Here is a 16,990-nt window from a genome sequence, read left to right on the forward strand (position 1 = left end):
GAAACAAATCATACAGAAAACGATTGCCAAAATATAGAAGGCGTAACTGTGGATCTATTGTCTATGCGCGTGGAAAAATCTTGGATAATCGTTGGGTAGTACCTTACAGTCCTAAATTGCTTGAAAAATTTTTCTACCATATAAATGTAGAAGTTTATTCAAAATTAAACTTGTTAAATATTTGTATAAATATGTCTACAAAGAACAGGACCGGGTTGCATACACAGTCGACCTTTCCACTGCTGAACAACTTGTTGACGAGATCTTAGCATTCCAGTCAGGTCGTTGGGTAGCACCTCCGGAAGCATGCTGGCGTATTTTTAGCTTCAACTGAAATGAAATGCAACCTCCAGTACATGCTCTTCAACTAACATACAAAATTACCAATACACATCAATTAGAACAAACAATTCAGTATCTACTATAATTACTTCTACCCTTAATCAACGAACAATGCTAACATAATTCTGTTACATAAATGCACATAACTCAAATGCTAGAGCTTTAAATTTATTGTACCGAGAAGTTTCGCAACATTTTTTATGGGATAGCAACACATAGAGATGGAATATACGAAAACATGGGACAACTATTGGAATAATTGTAACTTCTCCCCAACCGAAAATGAAAGATACTTTATTCATATGTTACTCCAATTTCGACGAGCACCGACATCTTTTGAAGACCTGAAAACTGTTAATGACATACAATATGAGAGTCTTAGCTCTGCATGTGTTGCACTTGGTTTATTAGATTAGTGATAGTGGAATAATTGATTCTCTTGAAGAAGCATCCCAATGTCAATTACCATAAGCATTTGCTCAACTGTTTGCTACAATACTCATATTTTCTAGTCCAGCAGAACCTCAGTTGTTGTTGAATAGATTCTACTGTTTTTGTATATTTAAAAGTAATTCTTGTACACAAACTAATACATCAACTTTTGAGACACAAGCTTCAATTGTTGTAAATGGTTTCTTAGCACTCATCGGAAGTAATTTGCATGACTTTGGTATTCAATAGTTACAAAGTGAAACACCTTCTCACTGTCAACAAATACAACAAGAAAACTTTCGCCGTGAGACTATTTCCACAACACAATTCCTGTCATGGGAAATCCTTAATCCTAAACAAAAATTAATTTATGATATTGTTATTCAAAATTTAAACAATCACTCTTCATTTGTTTGTTTTATTGACGGGCCTGCTGGAACAGAAAAGACCTTTTTGTATACCGCTATACTTTCATATGCAAATAATGTAAATCTATCAGCAATCCCTGCAGCAACATCCGGTGTTGCAGCCTCTTTATTACCTAATAGTCAAACAACACATTCTAAATTCAAACTTCCATTAGACTTGACTGATAACAAAATATGCAACATAGCAAAACATTATAATATTGCACATGAACTGAGAAAAGCTTCACTAATTATTTGGGATGAAATCTCAATGGGACGACGAGAACTAATAGAAGCTCTAGACAACACATTAAAAGATATAACAGATTGCACTGATAACTTCGGAGGAAAAGTTGTTACATTTGGAAGAGATTTTCGACAGATTACTCCAGTCATTCCCAATGGGACAAAAGAAATGTATATCAAGGCAAGTGTTGTTTCTTCTTATCTATTCCAAAATGCAAGTAAATTCTACCTTACTACAAACATGCGAGCAAGACAAGATCCTGAACTCTCGAAGTACCTAGAAACTATTGGCAAGAATACATGTCAGAAAAACAATAATGGTGAGGTCGGACTTTTGCTAGATACACTTCTGAAGTTTGACAAAACCAATTTAGACTCACTCATTCAAAATATCTATCATTCAACTTTTTTACACAATCCTTCATCAGACGTATTTATCAATCGGTCAATTCTTACAACAACAAACCACCTTGTAGATGTTATTAATGATAACATTCTTAAAAAAATGTCAGGAAGACAAATTACAACTATAGGTCGTGATATTACTAAAGATAATGATCAACAAGCTTATTACGAAGATTATCTTGGCACAACTACACCAAATGGAATGCCACCACACACATTAATCCTAAAACTTAGGGCACCAATAATGTTGCTTCAAAACCTGGATCCGACAAATGTCTTGTTAAACGGCACATATGCAAAAAAGTAACAAGAAATCTAATACAAGCCGAAATAATGACAAGACCTTGTTCAGGAAACCTTTGTTTAATACCTCGTATTCTACTCCAGCCAAAGAATAAGAATGTATCGTCTATAAATTTTACACGAACACAATTCCCTGTTAAACTTTGCTTTGCAATGACGATTAATAAGTCACAAGGACAAACCTTAGAAGACGTGGGTATATACATAGGTGATCCTATTTTTATGCATGGTCAACTATATGTTGCTTTATCAAGAGTAAAATCCTTCTCGTCATTACATTTTATGATCCGACCACTACAACCTACAAATGATATTGTACAATGGATAAAGAATATAGTTTACGACAAAATCCTACAGCTAGCCGGCATAACCTAAAAAATAATTTAGTGTTTCTCACTCTTTATACATAACTACATTATAACAAAAACTTAGACCGTCTTATTTTAATTTATTAAGTTTTTTCCTGACAAATCAAGTGGTTAGTTTTCCTCTTCTAAGAAGTCCCATTTTCTGACTAATAGAGTCCCTCTCTCCCAAGAAACCAAGACACGAAGACCGTAAGGCCCAGCATGGACCGCCCAATTTATGGACATTCGTGCAGCTGCTGTAGGTAACATACATCAAGCACCATCAAAGCGTGCAATCAATACCCAAGTTTCCACTTGCCGTTTCGGCACTTTCCGAAGGGCCGCGGAAATATTCTGTAATTCACATGTTGTCCTTTGTTGACTTGGACCGTCGACAACTTCAACCGTTGCCTGAAATCACAATTAATTTGTGGACCTCATTACACTTTTATTGCGATGTTTTTATCAACTATGTAACCTCCAATCACTATGCAATTTACTTAAAGTCTCTATTTCTAAACCACAATGTTCTATTACATGTTTTCTTTCTGTTATTTACCTAACAACATCAACTTTTAAAAATGAGGTGGTTACACTTGTTTGTTTCAGAATATTCTTTTTATGTTCCGAGGTTCATTTCACCTTTTTGGATGCTTGAAAGTTCGGGTATTTAGGGCAACAATAATTACTGTGGTTGCACAATACATGAAAATTCGCTAGATTAAAGAGAAATCCAAACAGAAATTTACGTAGTTAAAATATCTTTACATTTGTGATAATAACAAAGCATTTAGGACAGTTCGCAGGTCAGTCCATTTTTGTTCTGAACGAACCGCCCTGCGTTGTCGATAGGCTGTCTGATGCTCATGGATTAGCCTTGACCGAGCTTCCGCTTGCAAGATTTCATGATAATTTGTTCGGTGCTAGCGATATTCGGCAATCACACGTCATTCTTCTTTGATGCACCCATCAAGAGCCACTTGCTCTCTCCAAAGATCCTCCAGTTCTTTTTGGAGCCGCTCTACTTCCGTCTGCCTTCTGTTTATATATTCCGATAGAGTAGTTTAAGCTTCCAAAAGCTTCGTCAGCCTCATATCCGCTTGCTTGAGATCTTCATTCATTTTTGATAACGAGGCTTCGATGACAGCAGAATCACTTTAGGACGGTGGCTGACCCGAGCCGACTGCTTGAATCAATGGAAGATCACCTTGTAGTTTGGTTATCCGTTCCATCAGTCAATGCAAAAGAGACGTGGCGGCAGACTCGGTCAGCTGCTGAATCAGTAAATCAATTGTGACTTGAGTAAGATCTTGTAGATCTTTAGGCTTCAAGTCATCAAATGACAAGGTCGCACATCGGGACACCACCAATATGGAGGTTTGTGGAATGGGAACTCGGGAGATGACAGAGAGATCAACATTGCGATGGTAAAGGGAAATACTAATTTAAAAATCAAAGTACGAACAAGAAAATTACAAAGTATGAACATTTCTCGACCTTATCCTGGGCGGCGGTCATCTCCGAAGGAGCCAAAACTGGGGGCGTACGCGGCAGGACCTGTTGAATCGGTCCAGTACATACCCAGGTCCTGACTCCAGATTCCTCTCCTGCCGGGAGTTGACTAGGATGAACAGCTGCTGCTTTCGATCCCTGTTTTGTCATCGAAAGGTTAGAACTGTCGAGACTTAAAATCAAAATAAAGGATTCACCCACCACTTCTTCCAAATTCTAGTTTATGGAAGGCTGCCCTGATGACGAAGATGACAACTCTTCGATAACAACTCAGGGGCGCGATCGGCCTCAGGAGCGTCTGGAGCTTCCATGTCGGCAGAAGATTGCATAGCGCCTAAACCGTCGACCGTCGGAGCGTTAACAGATGGTTGGACAACTACCAGAGGGTTGCTGGGCGTCGAAGGTCGCCGCCTGACTGCTCAATTTGAAGTTTCTCTACACGAGCTGCAAGAGCTGTTACATTGGCCGCAGGTTGCAAAGCGCCCGAACCACCAACCGCCGGGGCGTTAACAGACGGTTGGACAACTACCAGAGGGTTTCTGGGTCGAAGGTCACCTCCTGCCTCTGGGAGCACAATGTTTTCAACGTAAAAAAGGTTTTTACAGGTTAACACGTTGTTATGCACAAAAAATAATAATAATAATAAAAATAAGGATAGCAGGATCTTAAAGGAAGTTAGACACGAAGTCAGGTGAAAAAGAAGAAAAATTTGCGCTCAGGTCGGTTGGTATGGTCGGTTGGTCTGGTCAGGTCGGTTGGTCTGGTCGGTTGGTCCTCGATCGGTTGGTCTGGTCGGTTGGTCCTCGGTCGGTTGGTCTGGTCGGTTGGTCCTTGGTTGGATAGTCAGGTCGGTTGGTCCGCAGTCGGATAGTCAGGTCGGTTGGTTAGCGGGTCGGATGGTCCATAGGTCGGAAAGTCTGCAGGTCGGTTGGTCAGCAGGTCGGATAAGCAAGTCGATTAGTCAGCAGTCGGATAAGCGGGTCGGATGGTCTGCGGTCGGATAAGCAGGTCGAATGGGCTGCGGTCGGACAAGCAAGTCGGTTGGTACGTAGTCGGACCAAGTAAAGTCGGCTGCCCACTTAAGTGAACAGTAGTTTGGTCGCTTGGTGGGGGTGGCCAAGGAGTCTTTTGGTCTAGCGACCAGTTAGTCGCTGGATTAGTCAGTTGGGCTATGCAGTTGGCGAGACGGTTGCTGTAACTGACCAGGCGACGTTTCAAAACGTTTCGTCTTGGGCGGTTGCTGGCGACGGTTCCAAGCGTTTTCTTCAAGGAATATTTAAGGATTTGGATTTTTCTGGAGAAGGCATCTTCAATCAACTTCAACAAAGCAAAGTCAGATTCGGGGATCACCACTTTAAATTTCTAGCATTTTAATTTCCAGTTAATTTTTCTTATGTACCGTACAGTGTTTAGAGATTCCTAATCTCAGGCGCTAATTAATCAAGTTTAAAGATATTTTCCATATCTTTGAATTTTACTTTTTGTTTGTAGCCGGATATCGTGATGGAAGAGAGATTGAGGGGACAAACTCATAATCCCATCCCAGCCGAGCCAACCGTCCCCAAAAAAGAGAGGTTGGGGGAACAGACTCATAATTCTATTCTTATATTCGACCCTGTTCCACCCAGGGTAGATCCGGAGGACATCGCTCAAGTCTTGTGGGTACATTTCGGAATGAATCCGCAAACGGTAAACCGACCGGTGTATCAGAGGCCATTTCCGGGAAGGATCATCAATGATTATCCTCTCCCGAGGAATTATCGACCGCCAGACTTTCATCTTTTCTTAGGATAAGACGAATCCTCCACCATAGAGCATATTGGTCGGTTCACGGCACAGTTAGGAGAGGTCGGTAATAACCCTTTTTATAAACTGCAATTATTTGGTTTGTCTCTTGCCAGAACAGCTTTTTCGTGGTTTGTCGATCTACCACCTGGACAAATACAAACCTGGGAAGGTTTGAAAACGCCCTTTCATGCAAGGTTCTTTATTCCTCTTCCAATAGTCTCACTCACAGACCTTTGTGAGATCGAGTAGATGCCGGAGGAGACCGCCTCCCAGTTCATAGAACGGATGCGATTAATGAAGGGACGTTACCCGTCAATCATTGAAGAAAGCGACATGACTACTTTGGTGGTCAGGAAGATGCACACCAACCTTCGGGAGGCTTCGACAGCCCACGATGTTCGAGATCTGGCTAGTTTAGCATCCAAAGCAGGAAGGTTAGAATCATTTTTTAAAGAGAATGATCGCGGCTTCGGTCAGGGGGAGGTGTTGAAGACGTGGTAGTGCATGGTCGACCAACGTGCAGGCCACTGCCAGTCTACGATGAATGGATGTCAGGTCCAACGTAGCCTCGAGAGAAAGAGGTCGGATCTGAGGCTGATGTGGCCTCGGATGACGGCCTGCAAACTCCTAAAATATCACTAAAAGTGATGCTTAGGAGTCTTGAGGAGGAGGCTTATTGTTACGCACAAAAAATAATAATAATAAAAGAAATAAGGATAGCAAGATCTTAAAGGAAGTTAGACACGAAGTCAGATGAAAAAGAAGAAAAATTTGCGCTCAGGTCGGTTGGTCAGGTCGGTTGGTCCTTGATCGGTTGGTCTGGTCGGTTGGGCCTCGATCAGTTGGTCCTTGGTCAGATAGTCAGGTCGGTTGGTCCGCAGTTGGATATTCAGGTCGGTTGGTTAGCGGGTCGGATGGTCCATAGGTCAGAAAGTCTGCAGGTCGGAAGGTCTGCGGTCGGATAGTCAGGTCGGTTGGTTAGCGGGTCGGATGGTCCATAGGTCGGAAAGTCTGCAGGTCGGTTGGTTAGCAGGTCGGATGGTCCATAGGTCAGAAAGTCTGCAGGTCGGAAGGTCTGCGGTCGGATAGTCAGGTCGGTTGGTTAGCGGGTCGGATGGTCCATAGGTCGGAAAGTCTGCAGGTCGGTTGGTTAGCAGGTCGGATGGTCCATAGGTCAAAAAGTCTGCAGGTCGGAAGGTCTGCGGTCGGATAGTCAGGTCGGTTGGTTAGCGGGTCGGATGGTCCATAGGTCGGAAAGTCTGCAGGTCGGTTGGTCAGCAGGTCGGATAGGCAGGTCGGTTAGTCAGCAGTCGGATAAGCGGGTCGGATGATCTGCGGTCGGATAAGCAGGTCGAATGGGCTGCGGTCGGATAAACAAGTCGGTTGGTACATGGTCGGACCAAGTAGAGTCGGCTGCCCACTTAAGTGAACAGTAGTTTGGTCGCTTGGTGGGGGCGGCCAAGGAGTCTTTTGGTCTAGCGACCAATTAGTCGCTGGATTAATCAGTTGGGTTATGCAGTTGGCAAGACGGTTGCTGTAACTGACCAGGCGACGTTTCAAAATGTTCCATCTTGGGCGGTTGACGGCGGTTGCTGGCGACGGTTCCAAGCGTTTTCTTCAAGGAATATTTAAAGATTTGGATTTTTCTGGAGAAAGCATCTTCAATCAACTTCAACAAAGCAAAGTTAGATTCGAGGATCACCACTTTAAATTTCCAGCATTTTAATTTCCAGTTAATTTTTCTTGTGTACCGTATAGTGTTTAGAGATTCCTAATCTCAGGCGCTAATTATTCAAGTTTAAAGATATTTTCCATAACTTTGAATTTTACTTTTTGTTTGTTGAAAAAATACATCAACACACGTAAATATTAAAAAACTCAGATTTCCTACTTAAACAATACTTACTGGATTTGGCACAAATACAGATAGGTTCTGAGGGAGTCTGCCTCAGGGTTGGTTCCTCTATCTGACCAGTCACCGGTGGTTGACCAGAGGAAAGTAAAGTCATAAAGTTTGAAGTTTTGGTTGTTATGGAATCTCCCTCATTGTCGGTCGTTCTGATTGACCAATCATCGGCGGTTCAATAGAGGAAGGTGCAGTAGACGGTGTTTGAAGTTTTGATACCTATAACAAAGATTACTAGTAAGGGGTATACCAAAGTGACTAAAATTTCATACAGAGAACTAAATCACTTGTTACCAAGATGTCTGGGTTAGTCGGTACATCTGTGTGTACGGTATCTGCGGATATGGTCACTTAATGTTCTTATTGTCGAAATGGAGGATCAATTGCGAATATAATAATGTTAGAAAAGATAATATGGGTTCTTAGAAATGTAACATTAAAACTTACTAAAGCCACTACGTACATGAGGTGCCATCCAATCAGTATCAATCGGAAGCGAAACAAGGTACTCCTTGACTGCTTGACGGTCCACTACGGGGATCCGCACAACTGCCTGCTTGCCGGTAGATATTTTCTTTCTCTTCATTTTGGCCACACTTGGACTACCTTCAAGTGAGGGCTTGGCTTATGCATGGGCCCCGTTTACGCACAACCGAATGAAGCGCCAATGCTGGTGGCGATAGAAGAATTGGAATAATTTCTTGAGGAGTCAGCAAGGCCCATGTTACCGACCACCACCCAGGGAAAGACTCTACAGTCTGAGGTTGGGTTTGAAAAGGCAGGTAAGAATTAGAAGTAGGAGGTAAGGTTGGATAAGTTCGGGGATTACTCTACCGGCAGGGCTTTGAGTTATTAAGTGAGGTCGGCAAAGCGGGCCAGGAATACCTTGTCGACAACCGAATTGCCGTGCTAGAAGTTGGGGTGGATAGTTGAAGGTATAAAAAGATTTATGTCCCTTGTTAGCCATTCGCTTACTAGAGAATAAAGAACGAGGTTTCAGAGAAGCGTCCTAGGAAAAAGAGTAAGCCGGGTGTGGTAAAGGATCATGATATGGAAACGGAGGAGAAGAGTCAGGATATGGCCAGAAAAGTTCAGTAGCATACTGTACAAAGCTTGTATATACAAAGAAGCATAAATTAATACTACGGTCCGATACGATATACTCTAAAATGTGGTCGGATGGTTTCAGGTCAGCTTGTTTCCCAGACATAGCCGCAAGGGTCAAACCGAGTGAAACCCCGCGTCCGCAGTCTACCGGTGGCCGACCATAAAAGGCATTTGGGAAGTATAAACACAGCCAAAGTTCTAAAAACCAAAAAGGTCCTGAGGCGGTTGTGTCTAATTTATTAGACTCGGAAAGACGGGACATAGCTCGGGCTAGACCCTCATAAAGATTAGAGAGGAAAAGGGTTCCGATCGAGAAGAAGCGACCCGAAACTATGTGAATAGCAAGGTCTATTTGAGAAGGAAGAATGCATTTAGAGGGAAAAAGAATAACATACCTACAGAGCTAGAAAAGTATAAATGTGGTATGTTCAAGGTCAGTGACAGGACTACCAGCTTCACCCTGATGGTCGGCAATGAAGTTAGTCGATCCTTTGCCGGAGAGGGCGGACAAAGACCACCCGATATGGTCGGATGGCAGCTCCTGCCCTGCGAGACAACCGACCACTGGGTCTTCACCCACAATAGGCAAGTGAGCGATCAACACTACATCCATCAACGTCGGACCTGTGGGACCACTAGGTAGCAGAAATGCCCCAATCTCTTGATTCCAAAAGGCTTCCACACCAAGAAGAACTTTGTCATGAAGATGTAGCGGTTGAGTCCCAAGAAGAATGGCTATATCAATTCCCTGGAATTTCCATTGTTCCTGAAAATGAGGGGAAAGCTTGCAATACCACTTCCGAAAGCTATCATTCGGATCAGTTACGTGGGTTCTTATTGTATCTAAAAGGCGAGAAGGATTGAAAGAGGTACTTTTGTGGGTAGAAGTGTTCTTTGTTCGAGGATATCCCTCATTAGCAAATCATCTTCAACACTGGTACAGTAGGCCGAATCATTGGAGTCAGAACTCGAGATGAAACAAATGACGTTTTGGGGTCAGAACCATCAAACGGCAAAGCGGGAACATACTGATTCGGCATGGAAAGAAAATTTTGAAATGGAGAGAGCTTCAAGATGAGGAAGACGATAAAAAGTTAGTGAAATGAGGAAGCAGACACTTTCTGGCGGTAAAAAAGGGTTTTTAAAACCCCTCCGATTTGACTGAAGCAATGTAATGATTACATTGTTTGGATTTGCAGAGAAGGAACTGTCATTTCTTGCACCGATCAAGAGTGACGTATACACATCCAGAAGAAAAGCAGCCAAATTATTGAATACAAAAATAGGACTAGGGTTTTGAGTCTTGTAAAGATAAAAAAAAAAATGGGCCCACTAGTGGGCCAGATCAATTTGGAAACAAATTGTCTTTCTCCTTGACGAAACCGTAGGTTAGTCCTTCAAAAACATAAATGACAATCAACAAATGTACAATCAACCAATTTTAAAAATCCTAATTTTTCTTTATCAAATTAAATTTTCGTACGATATTACTCACTGCCACACGTCCCCATTCCTTTTTCTTTCTAAAAATATCTATATTTATATTCTTTCCTTTTTATTTGTTTCATTTTTCTTTCCGAAAAAATCAATATTCTTTCATATATTTTAATTTCAAATTAAATTTAAAAAATCATGTTATATGAATATAAAAATATAAATTAAAATAAAGAAAAAATATAAAGTTAGATATTAAGAAGGAAAAAAAAAAGTGGGAACCCAAAACAGAATGAATTATATAATATTTTTAGGAAGAAAAAAAAAAGGGTTAGACAGAATTAGACTTATGGGAGAGAGAATAAGAAAAGAGACACAATAATAATAATAATAATAATAATAATAATAATAATAATAATAATAAGTGGTTGACGGAATTAATCGTAATGAAGGAGGAGAACTGTACAGTCGGTTGAGATGGAAACGAAAGAAAAAGTGGGAGATTTGGTCGGATGAGAAAGAGGAAAACCATCCCGTCGGTAGGGATACAAAGACTTGAGACAAAAAAATATAATAAAATATATAAACATATATATTTTTAAACTGTGCGACCAACCAATTTTTTAGCCCCTACTGACTGGACAACTCTTCTCCTTGTCATTGCACGGATTCAACCCCTTTCTCTCGTCTTTCCATTTAAACCGACGGCACGGTTATCCTCTTCCATCCGAAAAAATCACCCGTTTTATCTCCTATTTCCATCCCCACCGACTGAACATCTATTCTCCTTCTGATCCGCGGAAGAACCTCCTATCTCTCGTCTTTCAAATGGAACCGACTGGACGGTTCCCTCTTCCATCCGACCCAATCAACCGCTTTTTCTCCTTTTTCTATCATAACCGACTGGACGTTTGTGCTCCCTCTCAACCGACGGATCCCGCCGCTATCTCTCGTCTTTCCTTACCAACCGAGTGGACGGTTTCATCTTCCATCCCAGCAAATCAGCCCATTTCTCTCCTTTCCCAACCGACTGGACGTTTGTGCTCCTTTCCCAACTGACTGGACGTTTCTTCTCTTTCTCATCCGACAAATACACCTACTATATGTCCTTTTTGCATGCTATCCCGCTGGACCGTTTACCTCATTCGGTCCGACCAAATCCATCACCTCATGTCCTCTTTCTATCCCAACCGATTGTACGTTCTCCTCCTTCCATCCGACCAAATCCATCACCTCATGTCCTCTTTCTATCCCAACCGATTGTACGTTCTCCTCCTTCCATCCGACCAATGCGGTCAGACATTTTTTTTTCCTCTTTTCTCTATTCTCTCATTCACTCCCTCATAAGGCTTTAAATATTTAAATTTATATACTCATATTTATATTAATGATATTTTGGTGAAATTTCATTTCGAATTTTAAACATATAAATATTTATATAGAAATATATCATTTCTACAAAATAATTTAACACAAAAGTATATTTATACCTACAGTTCTATGGTTTGTTCCTATTCAACCAATGTAAAGGCCGAAATCCATGAACTACGTGTATTCCTTTTTTACGCAAACCATACAAAGTGGACAACATTCATTGATGGGTATCATATTATATTTTATGTGAATATTTATTCAAAATAAGACTACTGTTGGATGTGGATAAGACAATTACTCTATGAAATTGGTTTTTTTTTTTTTTAAAAAAAAGTAAACATATATAACCCTACAACAAAAATACCCCTCTCTATAAGTACATATTTATATTTATATGTTTATATTTATATATTTTGCATGCCATACATTTCCTTCTATTAAATGTCATTACTTGTACTATTACTAACCTTATAAGCTTGTATCCCACAAAATCTTTTACTATAGTAACCTATCATACCTATTGTTAGGTATTACCTAACAATAATTATAACAATCAGACACTCAAGTTCTGAAATATTGTAATACTTTCTACACTTTATATCCCACTAAATTCCTATAGTACGCATACTGATCGATAATATTAAGATGTTACCTATCACCTCAATTGACCCAAACAGGGAATTGAAGGAGGGGGACTTGTTATTAAATTTCAAGTGAAGATGTTAGCAAGAAGTATTAAATAAAATAACAAAGAAACTATGAAACATAGGTACTAAACAATCAAAAAAAACTTTAATATAAACAAACAAGTTCCCATTCTTTTCACAATGCACTCTTTTTCCATAATTATATTTCTTTCAACAAATACCTGTGGAAATATATACCTCACTTACTTTTCTCTCAATACACCTTTCATTACTATAACTCCATTAACAAATGGACGAACAAACACAGCTTACATTGGTTGGTGATCTTTTCACAGAAGTTTCTGAATGGGCGATTCGGGTCATGCAACTGGAATGTTCAAATGAAAGAGTTTCCCCACGCACAAATACAGCTTACAAAAGATTCATATTTGGGGATGCAAAGGTTTCATTTATTATGTCTTCAAAGTCAGTATCTTTTTCATTAGTACAAATCCTTTGCTATACAAAAATGCCTTTGTTAAAGAAATAAAAAAATATTTCTACTTGGGCGGAGTGGCTGTGGGTTCCAACGTCATAACAACCAAAAAAATTTGAAAAAATAAAAATGCAACTTCTCTTTCAAAATCTACAACATATCCAAAATAACATATTCTATTTGTAAATGCAAGAAACGAAAGTCTAGGCTTGCGCATTTGAACTAGATATCGCGAAGTTGTATCAATGCCTAACCTTATTTCGCACGTATGACATCTACGGAAATTATCTCAAGCCTTTCAGCACAACCTTGCCCAGATACAACTCAAAAGTTCAGATCATCCTCAATCAAAAGTCAAGCATAAGCCCTGTTATTGATCAACCGTTCAATATTCTTCTTGGGAAGCCGATTTTCGTTAAGCTATCAAGCTTACTGCCTTTTCTCGAATCAAAAGCTTTCCTCAGTAATTTATTAAATATTCAACGATTGAAAATATAATCATTCTTAATTTTATCTCGTTTAAAAATTATACCACTGCAAACTTTACCTACCAATCATTTAATGGCGTTCAAAATTTTGCTAACACTAAACACAAATTTTACGTTACAAAGACGTCATAGGTATAGCAATCGAAGTTGGCCCCATAAGGACAAGAGGAACAGATAAACTACAAGAAATCAAAATCATTACAGAGCAGTATTTGCAATATTTCATAGAACAACATTTTTTGCACTTCTTTAATTAATGCTAAAATAACCACAATCTTGTTGTCTTCAGGAAAATACCAACTCAATTGACGATCTGGAATGATCTCGTCGAAGCAGAAGGATCATAAATCCTCTCACTTCTTCCAGAAAGACCAATAATTGCTGCACTAAATATCAAAGCGTCATCTTTCAAAGGTAGACCACTATCAGAATTTATGTAAAGGCTTCAAGTTTTCAAATAAATTAAAAAAAAAAAATTCTAATGAATATAAATAAATCATATAACACCTATATTTCTAACCTATTTTAGCGTAAAATTATTACTGATTATTAGTCGAGTTTCTCAAAATTATATATAAAGCATAGGAGAAGAAGCCAAAAGTTCAGTACCTTCAAACCTTTTTTTTTTAGGTATGAACGACTACAAATTTATGTGTGTTTCAATTTAGGAATCTCGTTGTCAGCCATGTCGATGGCTAACATTCTATTCAATCCTCCGTACCCCGAGAATATGACACTTCAGCAATGGTAAAAAATACCAAAAATTACTACCCTTTAAAAAATTGGATGTAGTAAATTTACATTCACAAGTTACCCACATGAAACAGGATGAGAAAACTTATCTCGATGAGCTCGTTCAAATGAAACACTCTGGAACACCTGCTCAACAACATTGCACACAGGCGTTGGCTTTTATTACAGTCCCATAAATACGTCAATCACAGGTTCTTTTACCAACCTATTTCGAACCAAATTATATCTGATACTATTGTCAACTTAATACATTGTAGTAATTACACATACAGTTGGTCGATCATAAGACACGAGGTTCATTTCAAATCTTACTGACAACAAACATGAAATTTTCATACACTGGCTGCAGAAAATGCCATACGTCAACAAAAACACCTCCAGCACGAACATTCTACTACATTAAGTGCTCATGCGTCTAAACAAGGAAAGAAAGGTACCCACATGCTTTATAAACCTTCTACTTATAAAATATAGCCAAACACATCTACTTTTTGCCTGTCAGATACATATTAACAGCAACCATTACAGACGACACAGCTTCCATAAAATATGTTGCGTACGAGAAAATTGTCTTTTAGGCTGCGACTTGGACACTGTGAAAGGAAAAACAAAAAAGGTTATAAAACAAATTTAACTTCAACTATTTTCAAACAAAATCTCTGAGACTAATGTTTTATATAGGACATGGCAACACTTTTTGAAAAGCGAAACAACGAAGTTAGGAGTAGCAACTTCATGTTCACAATTAAGAAAAAAACATTTATATCCAATAGACTCAGCACAGACAGCTACACTATCAGCACCATGGAACCGTGGAAATCAGGTTACAACATAGAAATAGTTAAACATATGTCATCTACCAAATCATATTTTGAAATCAATTACTACTCAGACTTCTCACACACAGATATAGAGAATCTCACTAAGGATTCACATAATACATCCACCACAAACAGTGCCCAATCTTCAAGCCTCACTCCATCATTGTCACAAATTACAACCTCAACAATAGCATTTCCAGCAGAAAATTCAGGTTCTTCCATCCTCCTAAACTACAACACCGACTATAGAATCTATCTTTTTATACGTATTATATTTCACTTCTCTATAATAGGCGGAGTCCGTAAGAATTTGTGGCCATTAATACCAGACCAGGACACTCAAGCGTTCCCCAAAAAGAAAGGTAAAGAAACACAAAGACCTCATCAAAGTTAAACGAAATTGGCAGCAAAGAAATGAACTTGCAACGACCCATTTTATTCAGCTCCAGGAATGGCTTTTGTCTTAATTACTTTCTTAACTTCCTAACTTAGAATCCTCTAGAGAGAAAATTGCTTTTCTTTGTAATGCACTCATCTGTAGATGCCCTTCATCGGGCCATTCCGTTTTTGTATGATTGTTAGAGCGAGATCCATCTCCTCTATTAATTCACAGCACAGTCTTCCATGCTCCAGCTACGTTTCCACCGCCACCAGCGCCGCTTCATAGAACAAATTTGGTCGAAATGCTTTCTCGGAATCATTACATTAATATATTTTGATAATCATATTACAATATATTTCTCCGTTTCTGCCTTTTTCAAATACTTACAACTCACCAAACTTGGCTCATTTTCATATGTAATTTTAATAAATACATTCATACTTATTAAATTGAGAAAAATTGTTGATAAAAAAATTTGTCTTTACATACTCAATCAAAACTACAATATTAATTTGTTAAGAATTTAGCGAATTTAAACAAAAAAATACAATATAACAAACAATATGGGGCCCACTCTAGTGGGGGCACACCCCTCAACTGGGCCCCCCACCCCCCAAACCACGTATATGCCTCGCAGACCGTACCGGACGTTGACATTCTAGGCACATCAAAGGGTTTATAAAAACCTAATCATAAGGGTTTAAACACTTTCTTCACCTCTTTGTTTATGTGATATTCAATTCCCCTTGCTTAATGGTGATATTCATTTGTCTCTCTTTTTCCATCTTTCCTTCGATCTGAGGAAAACCAACTTCCTTCAATGGTCAATCAATGTGTTCCTACCTTTTCATTTGATGGTTCCCATCCAAATACCATTTTTTTTTTTTAAAGTAGTTACCCCAACCCTTCGCCCTTATTGCACGGCCACTGAGGATGCAACACGAATGTGGGTAATATTAGAGCATGGCGATCAATTATCTTCCTTCAATCTTGCGCATATTAATGATGGTATCAAGACTCATCTTACCAATCCAAAGGATGTTTTCCACACTTGGCGCTTAAGATTGGCTCTACACTTTCAAGAACAATGGCAGTGACAAAAAATCGACAAAGCCATTTTTCTTTATACCCATATTTTCAACCTTCATGAGAAAATCTTTCTGGCTATGGCGAAAGTCTTGGATCATAAGGTTAGTGCATTTTCTGTAGTCCACGGGTCTCATTGGTCCAACCTTGATGGATTTAGCCGTGACCACCCACCTCCCGATCGTGGGCAAAGATCCAGTGGTCGGAACCCTTGATGATCAGGAGCCCCATTCCGACCATGCGGGCTGGGCTCTAACCGACATCCAAGATAAAGGTTGGATCAATTTTGTCACCTTATATTGAGGCTAGGGTAGAACCCCTATGACCGACAATGAACATATTGTCGTTCTCTTATTCTAGCTCTATCGGTACGTAATTCTCTCTCCTTCCAAATTTGTCCTTCCTACTCATCTAGACTTGGTCATACACTTGGCTTTTAGTCATTTTTTTTTTCAATTGGGACCCTTTTTCTTAGCAAAACCTTTTGGAAGGCCTCTCTCGAGTCAGCACCCGTTTACTTGATACTAAAAAATTAGACACTGCATGTTCGGGTGCCTTTTGGTTTCTTGAGTTATGGTTCCATTTTTACTTTCCTACCATCTTCTAGGGTTGACTGCCCCTCATTTCTAATATTGGCCCCTCCTTAGGTCTTTCTTGGTCCCGATTAGGCCTCAATAAAATTGACCTAAAACCCATAAGAGAAACCATTTGCAAGATTTTTTCCTCTTACCAAAC

At 39.5% G+C, this 16,990-nt stretch overlaps 1 long non-coding RNA gene across 1 annotated transcript; it reads left to right on the forward strand.

Moving 5' to 3' along the window:
- Positions 1-4,856: 4,856 nt before the first annotated feature.
- Positions 4,857-7,046, forward strand: LOC127260659 (uncharacterized). The gene is made up of 4 exons (XR_007840771.1): positions 4,857-4,901; positions 6,724-6,783; positions 6,848-6,907; positions 6,972-7,046. It is a non-coding gene; the product is annotated as an uncharacterized LOC127260659 (long non-coding RNA).
- Positions 7,047-16,990: the final 9,944 nt, after the last annotated feature.

Source organism: Andrographis paniculata, unplaced genomic scaffold (genome assembly GCF_009805555.1).
Source record: "Andrographis paniculata isolate CXL003 unplaced genomic scaffold, ASM980555v1 Contig62END, whole genome shotgun sequence".
In the NCBI taxonomy this organism is placed as follows: Eukaryota; Viridiplantae; Streptophyta; class Magnoliopsida; order Lamiales; family Acanthaceae; genus Andrographis; species Andrographis paniculata.